Source organism: Astyanax mexicanus, chromosome 25, assembly GCF_023375975.1.
Source record: "Astyanax mexicanus isolate ESR-SI-001 chromosome 25, AstMex3_surface, whole genome shotgun sequence".
Lineage (NCBI taxonomy): Eukaryota > Metazoa > Chordata > Actinopteri > Characiformes > Acestrorhamphidae > Astyanax > Astyanax mexicanus.
Genome location: NC_064432.1, coordinates 17,614,168 through 17,629,264, shown reverse-complemented (window position 1 = coordinate 17,629,264; position 15,097 = coordinate 17,614,168). Strand labels below are relative to the sequence as shown.

Genomic DNA, 15,097 nt, shown 5'->3' with positions numbered 1-15,097 from the left:
TTAAATTTTTGTCCTATTTTTCTGTTTTTGCCTGCTTTGAATCCAAACGATTTTTTTTTCAAACAACTGTACATGAGGCATCACAATCTATGTAATGGTCATAGAAGAAGGAGGCGATCTTCTGAAATACACAGCTGTTTACTCCATATAACAAATATCATTAAAACCCCTCAAACTGTAACCTAAGCTGTATTTCTAATGATTATTATTATTGAAAGTTTTTTTTCCTTTTTTCTTATCCTGTCATTTTGGATATATACAGCTCTGGAAAAAAAAACCAATTTAAAAATGATATGTTTCTTTGATTTTACCAAATTAAAAACCTTTGAAATATAATCAAGAGGAAGATGGATGATCACAAGCCATCAAACCAAGCTGAACTGCATGAAGTTATCCAAAATCAGTGTGTAAGATTGGTGGAGAAGAACATGCCAAAATGCATGAAAACTGTTATTAAAAACCAGGGTTATTCCACAAAATATTGATTTCTGAACTCTTAAAACTTTATGAATATGAACTTGTTTTCTTTGCATTATTTGAGGTCTGAAAGCTCTGCATCTTTTTTTATTATTTCAGCCATTTCTCATTTTCTGCAAATAAAATGCTTTAAATGACAATATTTTTATTTGGGAGAAACGTTGTCCGTGGCTTATAGAATAAAACAACAATGTTCATTTTAATTAAACATATACCTACAAATACCAAATTCAGAGAAACTGATTCAGAAACTGGTACAGAGAAGGACTTAAAATAGATAAAACATCCGACCTACATGTCTGTATAAGCTTCAAACATATTAATTTTTGATGAAACTGGATCAATATAATCTGCTTTACTAGATAAGAAGCTTTCTTAACCTTTCTGATGGCTCTCCAGAGCTCTGTAAATACGAGGTATGCCCTATAGCAGCCTGAGTAAGCTTGTTGTGCAGATGCTCCTAGTGAATAATTCATATTATTCATATTATTATTCATATTAAGTGGTTACTAAAAAAATCATAGTGGTTACTTCATAAATTAGAGTTTAATTCATAGTAAATCACGGATTAATTCAAAGTAGTTATTAAATTGTTTATAGTAGTATCTGAACAATTCATTGTGGCTACAGAATAATTCATAGCAGCCACTGATAAATCATAAAAGATTAACCCATGGTAGTAGCTGAACAATGTAAAGTAGTTATTGAATATTTTATACTGAATTCTAGTACAGTTCATCTTCATTAATAATTATAGCTGGTCTAAATAATTCATGAATTTGGAACAAATAAAATATCGGACTTACATGTCTTGATACATGTTTGGAATAAATACTATATGTTTGGAATACATAAAACAATAGACCCACATGTCTGTATAAGCTACAAGCATATTAGTTTTTAATGAAGCTGAATCAATACAATCTGCTTTAGATAAAAGCTTTCTTAACCCTTCAAATGGCTCTACAGAGCTCCAAAAATACCAAAAGTATGGTCTATAGTGGTCTGCACTTTTAGTTTGCTTAATCCGAACTCTGGTTTGTTTCCATCAATTGGGCATTTGTAAAATACAGTAATTGCACTCAGGTGCACACCAAGACAACCACACTGAGACCCTCGAGAGGAGGTCCCAAACTCTTCAGTGGCCATTTGTGGGGAGAACATAATCCAGACCTCAACTTTATCCAACAACTTGAAGCTAAATGGTTAATCAGTTGTAATTTAATCTATTAAGATAGTACTTAAGATAAATACTACTGCTTTGAACAATTGCCATCTTTGTCGCTTATCCATATTAAACTACAAATAAATAGCAGTAGTCTAGAACACAAGACTTCTTTCTGTATTTACCTTTTTGCTTTCACTTGTGTGCAAAGAAAAACAAGGTATCATTTCTCAAAGTTTACAAACTTATGATAACTGGTTCAGTTATAGGTGTGAAAACAACCTAGTTTCAAGTGCATCAAGAATCTTTAAATACATCTTAAAGACCAGCCAGGAAAAAATCATTTTTAAAGCAGAACAGATTGTACAGTCTTTAAATAAATAAAGGAACTAATACATAAAAAATGTTGATGTGTATATACTGAAGAACATACAGTACAATACAGTGTTCAAAGTGTTCTAGAGTACCATGAGGGATAGTGGGGCGCGCCTAAAACAGGGCGAAACGGAAGAACCGATTCTGTGCTTTAGAACACCCTGAACACTGTATTGTTTTCATACATAAAGTATTTCCAGTCATATTTAAGTCATTTTAATACTTTAATTGGTCGCTTTATTTTAGTCCTGTTTTTGGTAAATAAACAACTCACTGTGAGAGTTATTACACCCTTCACACAAGGGGGTTAGTTCAATCCTTGAGACCAGTCTATTTCCCACTGCTTTTAAATTTATATCAACTGTTTATTTATTAAAAAAAAAAAAATCACCAAACTGTACTTTAGATACTGTAAAAGAATGAGATTTTATGGTGCTGGAATTTATAGCATATCCAAACAGCATTCAAATGACATAAAACACATTTTAAATGAAATGAGATTACATTTACAGTAGAGTCAGATATCATTAATTCAGCCTGTGGATTAAGGAACCAAGATACAGAGGTGTTAAGGGCTGGCAGAGGATGGCTTATTGCGCTGATGCTAATGGAACCAGTTGTAGTCTTGTTAGCATTAGCGTTAGCTATCTGAGCTAATGTAAAACAGCCCAGAGTTGTGTTTTTTTGTTTCCTACCCTCCTGTGCTTCACTTCTGTTTGCCAGTCTAAAATTTGCTCTACCAAAGTTTTAGGAACACTACTATATTCTCCAAATATTCTATTATATTCTCCAGCTTTAGCTTAGCTTGACACTCTGTGCTAGCACTAGCTTCAGTTCCAGCGGTTGAGCTGTCATTCACGTCCCGTCCCAGTTTCCGTTCTGGCAGTATGGTGAGTATTCATGCTTTTAGCACAATGATTTTCTGGAGGACTCCATGGCAGTTTGAGAAGCGTTAGGAATCTGTTGTACCCTGAGGAGCCATAACTTGTCATTAGTAATCCTGGATTCTGTTGCGCCAAATACTGAAAGACATATTTGCCAAAAACTGTATGAATTTGGACGTTGTGTTGGTCGGTCACCAGAAAATCGGTCTTTTAAAAAGGCAATGATGTTGTTTTATTGTTTCCCCAAGCTAGACTATATGTCCAAATTGTTGTGAACAGCCTTTCTGATGAATGCATTCAGCTACAATAAGTTGCTGATACATTTGTGCCAATACACAAACACAGCTTGTGCTGCCAACAAAATAGAATTAATGGAGCAGATAAACATGAACCTAGTGGATTCATTCCAAATGCCAGATATAGGCTTGTTGAGCATGAGTTGATTGTATTAAGGCAGAGTGGTGATCATTCAGTGGCCTGACCAGTGCACTAATACTCATGTTGTGTACCTAACAGACAGCTGTAAACATGCATTTCTGGACAAGCTGAGAGATACTGAGAGATAACTGGTATTTGTTTATAAGTATGAAGAAGAAATAAGTACACAGATGAAGGCAGTATAATTATTTTTACAGAGTTTTACACAAATTTGACTTGCCCTTTAACCAAATTTCCACAGGATAGTAGCAGGGATCTAGCCCAGAGCATGCCATAAAAGTACAGTAATTATCCAGCATTTTATTGTACTTCACAGTTCTAGTGTATTTTTATAGCATTTGACCATACATTGAATTCCAACACATTAAACTTATGTTTCAACGCATCTATTGTATAATATACTGTTATTAACAGATTTCTAGAATGACTAGAAAACAGGTGTACCTAAATGCTTGCTATTATAAAACCCTCTTAGATTCTACTCAATACATTTGAAGCACATGTCTTTTGCACTCAGTTCACCACATATTTTGATAAGGGCAATTTGCTCTCATGGCCTACAACACTGTGCCAGACAATCAACCATTATATAGTTAGTCCTGGTGAGAAAGACTACACACTGATGGTGTCTATTATGAAAATAATTGATGCTTGAATCCAATAGGAAAGAAAAAAATCCAGAAACTGTAAAATTACATTAATCACATTAAATTTTACAGTGTGGAACATGATGGAGACACAATGCAGAAAACAACATGATTTAAAACATTTACAATATTCTGCATTTTTAAAAGCCGTCAGAACAATACTTTTTTGCTGAAGCTAATTAATTCCTGCATAAAAAGAGAAGAGGAGAGAGCAATATGCTGAAATATTGGTAGGACAGATGATGTAGAGTGTGACAGCTGGTTAGCAAATTGGTCAGGCCGAGCACGGGGGATAGACTCAGCAGACAGAATAAACGCAAACAGCCATTCCGTTTTACACTTCTCCGACAAGATCAATGCTTAATTTAGCAATCTCGCCACAGAGGGAAGATTTCCTGAGAAAATGACACCACGAGACATGTTGGTGTTAATAAATTGGATACATATCAAGCCTGGGGAGAGTACGCGATTGTGTGTGTGTGAGTGTGTGTGTGTGTGTGTGTGTGTGTGTGTAAATGTGTGTAAATGTGTGTGTGTGTGTCTTTTTCTCTATGTTGTTTTTTTTTTCTTACAAGTGAAATTCAAAATGCTCTAGCTATCAATTGATGAATGTCACAGCCAGTCTGCATGTGAAAACTCAACACATCTCCACAGAATGTGATAAAAACAGATGGCAACTTTCCACATCACTAAAAAAAAGGCACATTTTTTGAGCTGTTATCACGTACTGAAGAGAATCCAATCTGTCCCAGTCATACTACCATCAAAATTCCCTCAACATATTTATTCTAAATATAAAACAAATTTCAGTTTTTACAGCCTTTGGCTGTCAAAAGTTTGTGGACGCATTGCTTTCTTTTTGTTATTTTGAGTTCACATCTGTTTTTTCACTAAATAAAAAAATTATAAATAAAAAAAATGCCTAACCTGCTAAAGACAATCGAAAAATGTGCCATTTCCAAAACTCTAAACACACTAACTAAAAGCTGGTGTTGTTGATACTATAGAGCAGTACATCACTACCAGACTCTACTAATTATAGTAATACACATTGCTACATGAACCAGGCCTCACGACCACCATGTCTCTTACTGAGCCAGTTTTCTAAGAATGGGAGCTTAAACTCAATGCACACAATGCAGCAAAGGGCCAGTGAAGAAAATGGGAATCTGTGCTAGGCTAAAAGCTAATGGCAGCTGAGTGGACTTACTAACATCTGTATCTTCAAAAACAAGCTGGACTACCTCAGCTGAAACATACTGTACACCAGAAGAGAAAGAACCAGCTTAAAATGATATTATCATTTTATTTAATTAGTAGTATTTTTATATGGCTTGAGGAAGCCAAACCAGGAGTGATAAGATAAGGAAAGTATAAAAACTAACTCACTAAATTCTATTCAGCTTGCTGAACTCTTCTGTATGATTCTGGAATGGGTACAGTGTTTTGTTAGAGTGTTAAAGAAAGAATTACAGCATGGTTAAATTATTGGATTGTTAAATGACTTCTGAGAATTTTAATATCTTTAAATACTTCAAATATTTACTATGTATACATTAAACAACAACTTATTTTTATTACATCCAAATCAATCAAATCATTTTTGCTGTGGCTTAAATTGTTCTATTTCTGAACGTTTGAATGTTTGTAGTATACTCTGACATGCCAAATGTCATGGGATATGGCTCTAGTATTGTGTACAATGATTTTTGCCATGTCTAATGGAAGTGATCTGGGGGAGTTTGCCTTTTATGACATATTTCCAGTACACACGTGACTAGGATGTTAATGTTAAATTCTCATACAACTTTAGAAACAGAATGTCCCCTCCATAGGGCATCCACTATCAACCCTTACTCAAACTCAAACCTAAGTAATGAATGATATGTTGCCTTGCTTTCATGATCACACTGACCGGTGCTCAGCCTGACTCACACAAGATATCACCTCTCAGCGTATACAGGTTTGGAGGTTTCCAAGCCCACACCATGCCAGAGTATTATTAAGCACAGGAAAGTTCTATCTTTAAACCGGTGTTGTGATTAATGTTCATATCTTCTCTCCCTACAGTGCACTATAAACACTAGTTCACTTATTTTCCCCCCTCTAACTATTTCCATCTGGGTCTCCGCAGAGTACGCAAGACGCTGCCGACTATATTAAAAAGCTAATAAAAGTACTCATATCGGTGGATATTTTCCAAAGCTCTGCCTATTATTTTTTTTTTTTTTTTCCAACGTTCCACCATAACCTCAAGTCAAAATATTCATCTAGGAGATGACTTTGACAGACACAGTGGGGGTCAATTTTGCATTCATTCATTTCGCTGACAGCAATCGCCCACACGTTCTCTGATTCATGTTTTCATCTCGCAGATTGACTGGCTGGCGGCAGAAGTGACCTGAAAGCATTTTATTAGAGTGATGATGTGACCTGTCCCAGTCCTCTCTCTCTCTCTCTCTCTTTCTCTCCCCCCCTCTTTCTTTCTCAGAATACCATATTAACCCTCTAGCTCAAGCTCCCCTTGAGTTGTTCTAGTACTGCTCAATTTGTCTCTTCTCTTTTTTTCTTTATATTATTTTTTTCTTTCCACATTCCCTATGGATGTAGGTGGGGGGTTAGACCTGCATAATATGGGCAAAATAACAGATTGCCATTACAGTGCTGCATATATTGCAACTGCAATATGCTGTACAATATGTTAATAAAAGCGTGAAGTAGAATGCTTACACTGGTGTTCAGTACCTAGTGTACCAAAAGTGCTCAAAAGAAAGATTACTGGTGAAACCAACCACATGGTTATGGGTGTCCAAGAGTGATATGGAGTGAATGGTATCCTAGCTAGTAAATCTTTCAGGCTAATGTATTGTCTTATCTTTAGTTTTTTATTAGTGGCATAAAATCAAAATAATATTGTTTATTACAATTATTTCAGAGACTATAAATCACCAAAAACATGGCTAGCATGAGAGGCCTTCTGACTGGTACTATTCAGGAGCTGTAGCACAACTTGCTGAAGAGCTGGCTAGGTTCTATGTGCAGTCCATGCCTCAAGAGGTCAGAGCTGTTTTGAGCTGCACAGTAGTAATTGGTCATCCAAACATTGCTAATGCTTTTGTGGCTGAATGCAATCAAATCCTTAAAGTAAAGCTTTAAAATCTAGTAGAAAGATCACTCGGTGGAGAGTTGTTCTAACAAAAGACTTAAAACTCTTTTTGAACACCCTTGATTTCAAAAGGAACAATAAATGAGCATGCGTTTCAATGTTTTTCGACTAGAAAGTTTAAGTTGATTTTTCCTAATTCTTCTTTGAATCTTATAATTCTTTTATTAATAATAATAATGTTACAATAACATCAGTATATCAGAGAATAGATGAATGTGCTCTCCACTAATCTAACAGGCTAGCCCCATAACTAACTGTTTTATTTATTTCACCTCATGCGATACACAGTGTATTAAGATCAGTACTTTATTTACGCCTCTGTGCTGAGTGTCGCTCAGAAATACAGACGTTTTCAATCAACAGCTTCATGTGAAATAATCACACACAGCACACTTCTACCCCCGTACTGAACAGCGCACAGGGGAAGAGTGTGAGTGCGTCCCCGCGGTGCCGTCTCCTGTAACACAAAGGCATTCTTATTTATAGAGCTGAAATCGAGAGCTAGCGTAGCGCAATGCTAATAGCACAACTGGGCCACATCACAGCCACCGCAATACCTGCAGCAGCAACCACTCCAATATCACTTCCCCCTGTTTACTGTCTGTCTGTGGGTCTCTCTCTACCCATTCTCTCTCCCTCTCTTTCTCTATCTATCTATCTATCTATCTATCTATCTATCTATCTATCTATCTATCTATCTATCTATCTATCTATCTATCTATCTATCTATCTATCTATCTATCAAACATCACTCCCCCTGTTTACTATCTATCTATCTATCTATCTTTCTATGCTACTCTCTTCTCTCTTTTTTTATTCTCCACCTTTACCTCCTCCCCTCTCTCTATACCCTGTTTTGCTGATGGGGCAGAATGCTCAGTACGGCCTGCAGATTAGTGGGCCACAGCAGCGCCATTAGCATTAGCCACAGTAGCACACAAATCCCCTACTGTTACATTACACACACATCCCATCACACCTCAGTGTTAAACAGGGCCTCAGAAATCTCCATATAAAACAGCTCTCTGTACAGAGATCACAGCAACACCGACTCTGATGCTGCAGCCGCTGCTGTTTGTTTAGAAAATATTTGACAATATCCTGATTTATTTACAGATAGAGTGAAAGGTTTGTACCACAGCTGCTTTTTAATGAATTATCACAGACCCCTATTGCTTAATACAGACACTGGATATTTAACATATGTACAGTATGTAAAATAACGAATGGAGTAGACGTCTCAATACGTTTGGTCACATTGTCATACATTTATTGGAGCCCTTATAGTGTATCACTGCTAAAACATTTTTTTCCCAACAAATCAATTCATTAGAGAGCATTACCACACACTGGGCTGTCCACGGTGGATGGTAATGCCTTATACGATAATCTGAAAACTCTGTTTTTAACCTCACAGCTACAATAACACCTTAAAACTTATACAAGTCTTGCAGTTCCCAATCCACCCTCTGAGTTACCATTTCATGCCAGTTCATGGTTCATTTTATACACTGCTCTCCCATGACTTTTGGCATGTCATTGTACAAAGCACTATTTTTAGTGCATAACCTGCAGTTGTAACAAAGGACATACAGAGCACATACAGAACACACCCACACACACACACACTTACAATGACATGCAAAGACAAATCCCTGCAGTGGAAATAACTGGAATGTTCACTAATTAATACTGCAGCAAAGAGGCATTAGTGAAATTAATTAGATGAATTTAGAGAGCACACCGCGGCCCGAGCGGTATTAATGACTGCCCCCGAAATAGGAAATTAATTAACAGTGTCAGACGCGCCGAAATATCCTGATTGACACAAAACTATTCTTAAACTTTTCCCTCGGTGGAGCTCAGTGTGACGCGACCGGCGCTGAGCGGTATTATCACGCTCCACACACACTGACCACGGCCCACCTCACAGCATGACAACGACAGCTGAAGAAAAGACAGATCAGCGTGAGAATCCCACCCAGAGGAGGGTGTGGTTTTATCTTCCTGCAAGTACTCTCATTACAGACCAGTTTAACAGTGTGTATGAATTCAGTACTGTATTCTTCTACAATGTGTTTTGCGTCCAAATCTAACGAGTCAACCCTTCAGACCCGTGTTATGCTAAGCATTAGTTAGAGGGTATAACGTCCCCTAGAACCGGGCTGTGCAGGTGCCCTAATACCTTTATTTATACAGTTCATATACTGTATTTTAAATGCTTTTATAATAAAAAAAATGGAAGTAATACAAGTTAATGTTTAACCTGAAAAACAACAGCTCATGTGTGTGGAATTTTAACATTTTTTTAATCCACAGTGTCACATGCATAATGAGAAAATTGCATACATTACCACTCATAGTGGACAGTTATTTATTAATTAATTAATTTATTTATTCTAATATTTGTTTTATAATTATTGTATTGTTTCACTATTAGTTAGAATATTTCATTTGGAAATAATTTAAATGGTTAAAAATAGTGATGTAATGATATAGGAGTTATGTGGTGTGTGTGTGCGCGCGTGTGTGTGAGCAAAGGTGTGGAACCTGCTTATGATGCTCCATTACCTGAACAGGTTCCACACCTTTGCTCTCTCTCTCCCTTTTTTTCTCTGCCCCCCTCTCTCTCTCTCTTTCTTTCTTCCTCTCTCTTTCTCTCCCTCTCTCTCGCCCGTCCGTCCATTCCCCCGTGTAGTTAAATCCATTCATAGCCCGCCGTGTGTCATGTTCGCATTATGAAAAATGTGTGTCACTTTGGAGAGTTCTCGTCTCTTTCTCCGGTCTGTGGGGCCTTATCTATTACTGTCACTCTCTCTCTATGTCTTTCTCTCTCTCTCTTTGAGTCTCTCTCACTCTTCCCTTCTCTCCTTCACCCTCTCTCTCATCCCACAGAATCATAAAAATATGCTAGGCAGGCACAGACTGATGATAAATGTGTTGCCAGGCGATTATGCCCGGAGGGATGGGCCTGAAGAGAGAGGTAGAGTGATGGAAATGAAAGGAAAGTGTGTAAGAGAGTGAGAAAGAGAGAAAGAGAGAGGAAGTGAATATAATATATATATATATTAACAGTGTGTATGTGTAAAAGTGTGTAATTGTAGCTAATAGTAGAAGCCAGATGCTTTACACATCCACAGGCAATCACTCAGATTGTGTTTTTTAACAAATTTCTGGCGAATCCAAGCAGTTTTTCCTCATATGTACAGTGACAGAGAGAGGCGCTAACAGGATTAGCGATTAGCCTGTAATGAGCCAGTAGGCCTGAAATACACAGCAGTACAGCCAGACGCTGCCTCCTCCAGCCCGGGGGCACTGGCTATCTCGCTGCAGCCACAACCCGAGTCAGTGTAATAAGGAAACTTCAATAACAGAAGAGTTAGTCACTTCCAATTCCCTTCCGATTAGAAAAGAAGCGTAGAATTAGCAAAGGATCATAGCACAGGCGATGCTTTCTAACCCTGCTCTGAACTTCCACAGCTAATTTATGACATGCTGTATTGCGCTCTGATAACTCTTCACTGCATTTCGTCCATACGTCATGAAGTGAATGTGCGTTCGGTTCTTCTATGCTAAACTTTAACCCTCGCATGTTCAGTGTGATTACTGTCGCTATGCTAAGCTATTTAAACAGCACAGGGAAATTACAGACTGCTTATTTGTCATTGGTGGAGAAAGCAGAAGAAGAAAAGATGCACTTTGGATGGTTTTAAAAACAGAACAGACTTAGTACAGCACCACAAAGGGTTCATGTTAGGAGTCAAAAACTATACAGACATCAGTACTACTACTGACACAAGTATTACTGACTTATATACTGCATAGTTACTAAATTCATCATTGTTACTCGCTACTTATATACTACTAGTAATTTCTTCTGTACATTTCTTTTGCACAGACTTTAATGTAATATTTAACAGATTTCTATATAGTATTGTATTGTTAAATTCTAGATAGTGTTATAAGTACTAACTTTTAGTATATTACAGACTTTTAAGTAGTACTATTAGTGATTTTAGTATATTACTGACTTCAGTATTGCTACTCACTTCTATATAATACTGCTACTGACTTCTGTACAGTATTAAATTCCATATAACTATATCAGCATAGTACTATTGCTTTCAATATTTGTTCTAACTTACAAATAGTACTATTACTACTGTACCTCTGAATGAAACTACTTCTAACAACATGCCAATAGCAGGATTCCTTTTGATAGTATATAGAACCACGAATATATTTCTATATAATTTTACTTATACTAAGCTTATTTCATTACTGTTTCCTTACGCATAACAATATAACTACTGGCAATGTATCTATTCTCACAGATGTATAATCATAGTAAAATGTAAGAAAATACACATGAACACTTGTTAAAACAAAGGCGCTTAGAAGGTTTATTAAGTACGAAGAACCAAATTCAATCATATGACTCATATACATAAAAGTCTATAAACCCAACAAGTATGGTGGATAAATGTAGCACCATTTATTTTATTTATTTAATTTTTTTTATAAATTCATTAGCAATCATCTGGGCTATTTTGCACATGCCAGTCTCAGTGGTGTTCTTTAGAAAGAGGTCAGACTGAGTTAGTGTCTATAGAATATACAGTACCTAAAAGATTTATTTAAATGATATGTGATCAGAAAAAGCATGATAAATATAAGACTAACCTTTTGATTTAGGACATACATGGAATGTACAGTACCTAAAAGAATTGTGTAAAGCAATGATTTAATATATAAATTCACTAGCAATCACTTTGGCTATTCTGCACACGCAAGTCTCAGTGCTATTCTGTAGAAAGGAGCTATAAAAAAGGCAGTGGAATATATAAAGCATAATACTGAAATTTCAGCTGCAGTCAGTTCTTCTCTGGCTGCAGAAACTGGATATGCACTTAAAAACAATTAAGACACACTAACCCTTCAAACTCCCTTCAGATAAGAGATTGAATGTAAGCAATGCTAAAATACTATAACCCATGGTTTTGTTTTGTATATGAACAGAAGAACCATGTTTCTTAATTGCATATCAAAGCTGGTCTGTTCTCTTTACAGAAGTGGACACAAGTAATTGATTTATAAACTGATTCATTTCAATAACAGAAGAGTTAGTCACTTCCAATTCCCTTCCGATTAGAAAAGAAGCGTAGAATTAGCAAAGGATCATAGCACAGGCGATGCTTTCTAACCCTGCTCTGAACTTCCACAGCTAATTTATGACATGCTGTATTGCGCTCTGATAACTCTTCACTGCATTTCGTCCATACGTCATGAAGTGAATGTGCGTTCGGTTCTTCTATGCTAAACTTTAACCCTCGCATGTTCAGTGTGATTACTGTCGCTATGCTAAGCTATTTAAACAGCACAGGGAAATTACAGACTGCTTATTTGTCATTGGTGGAGAAAGCAGAAGAAGAAAAGATGCACTTTGGATGGTTTTAAAAACAGAACAGACTTAGTACAGCACCACAAAGGGTTCATGTTAGGAGTCAAAAACTATACAGACATCAGTACTACTACTGACACAAGTATTACTGACTTATATACTGCATAGTTACTAAATTCATCATTGTTACTCGCTACTTATATACTACTAGTAATTTCTTCTGTACATTTCTTTTGCACAGACTTTAATGTAATATTTAACAGATTTCTATATAGTATTGTATTGTTAAATTCTAGATAGTGTTATAAGTACTAACTTTTAGTATATTACAGACTTTTAAGTAGTACTATTAGTGATTTTAGTATATTACTGACTTCAGTATTGCTACTCACTTCTATATAATACTGCTACTGACTTCTGTACAGTATTAAATTCCATATAACTATATCAGCATAGTACTATTGCTTTCAATATTTGTTCTAACTTACAAATAGTACTATTACTACTGTACCTCTGAATGAAACTACTTCTAACAACATGCCAATAGCAGGATTCCTTTTGATAGTATATAGAACCACGAATATATTTCTATATAATTTTACTTATACTAAGCTTATTTCATTACTGTTTCCTTACGCATAACAATATAACTACTGGCAATGTATCTATTCTCACAGATGTATAATCATAGTAAAATGTAAGAAAATACACATGAACACTTGTTAAAACAAAGGCGCTTAGAAGGTTTATTAAGTACGAAGAACCAAATTCAATCATATGACTCATATACATAAAAGTCTATAAACCCAACAAGTATGGTGGATAAATGTAGCACCATTTATTTTATTTATTTAATTTTTTTTATAAATTCATTAGCAATCATCTGGGCTATTTTGCACATGCCAGTCTCAGTGGTGTTCTTTAGAAAGAGGTCAGACTGAGTTAGTGTCTATAGAATATACAGTACCTAAAAGATTTATTTAAATGATATGTGATCAGAAAAAGCATGATAAATATAAGACTAACCTTTTGATTTAGGACATACATGGAATGTACAGTACCTAAAAGAATTGTGTAAAGCAATGATTTAATATATAAATTCACTAGCAATCACTTTGGCTATTCTGCACACGCAAGTCTCAGTGCTATTCTGTAGAAAGGAGCTATAAAAAAGGCAGTGGAATATATAAAGCATAATACTGAAATTTCAGCTGCAGTCAGTTCTTCTCTGGCTGCAGAAACTGGATATGCACTTAAAAACAATTAAGACACACTAACCCTTCAAACTCCCTTCAGATAAGAGATTGAATGTAAGCAATGCTAAAATACTATAACCCATGGTTTTGTTTTGTATATGAACAGAAGAACCATGTTTCTTAATTGCATATCAAAGCTGGTCTGTTCTCTTTACAGAAGTGGACACAAGTAATTGATTTATAAACTGATTCATTTCAATTAATGCATAGATTAAGTGTTTTATTCTTTTTCCGCCTGATTGGCTTATCTCTCTCTCCTTCTCTTTCTCCATTTCTCTCTCTGTGTGGTCATTAAGGAAGAAAAAAGCTGCAGTTTCATGATTGTTTGCCCTCAGTATCGAGCGGGACAGGAAACAAACGACGTTAGCAATGCGTTTTTGATTGCGCAAGCAAGCAAGCTGGCACGCACGCATATACTTAACACACACACACACACACACACACAAAAAAAAGCAAAAACGAAAAAAAACAAAAAAAAAACAATTCAATTTGCCCCCATTCCTATTAATGACTTCACACTATCAAATTAACATCTTTATGGCCAATTACTCCCCTAAACCCAGCGTTCTGTCTACCAACCCCTCTCTTCCTCCTAAAGTTACAATTTAATTAAATGGAAATGGCTTCATTGCTCTGTGATTCTGAGAAAATTCACAAAGAAAACAAAAAGGTCAATCTCATGCACATTCACAGAGGCCACAGCCATCTTTCTCATCAGTCATTTCTACACTTTTACACTCAAAGAAAAAATTCTGTCATATTTCATAATCCAACCTCATTGATTAACCCTCAGAATGATCTTCAGCAAGAACAAGAACGTCCTATAGTCATTATTTCTTATTCTCATATTGGATTGGAAAAAGTAAGACATATATGGAATGTAAAGTACCTAAAAGCATTATGTAAAGTCATTTCTCTCAACAATAAGAGAGTTTTTTTCTGTACAAAAACAGATTACAATAGAAGAGATGGAATAACAGTATAAATGACAAAAAAATGTCATTTTTAAGAAAGCATTTATATTCTACTTGCATTGAGAAACAAATATAATAACTGCAGAACTCCAGTTTTTGTAAGAATCCTATTTACTCATTTACATTCCATGGGGATTTCAGTTAATAGGAAAACTTAGAGTATACATGAGTCAGACAACTCTAACAAAATGATGTTTTTATTCATTATTATTTCTAATAAAATGCAATCCTTGTAACAGGTTTTTTTGAAATTAAATGTAAGTATTAAGAGCTGTTTTTAGGAACATTTCAACAATAAGATAACTGCCAAAATC

General features: G+C 35.7%; 1 protein-coding gene across 30 annotated transcripts in view; it reads right to left on the bottom strand.

Moving 5' to 3' along the window:
• The window catches only part of LOC103047288 (adhesion G protein-coupled receptor L3), a 365,140-nt gene that overhangs the window by 213,613 nt on the left and 136,430 nt on the right, over positions 1-15,097 (bottom strand). The window lies entirely within an intron of this gene.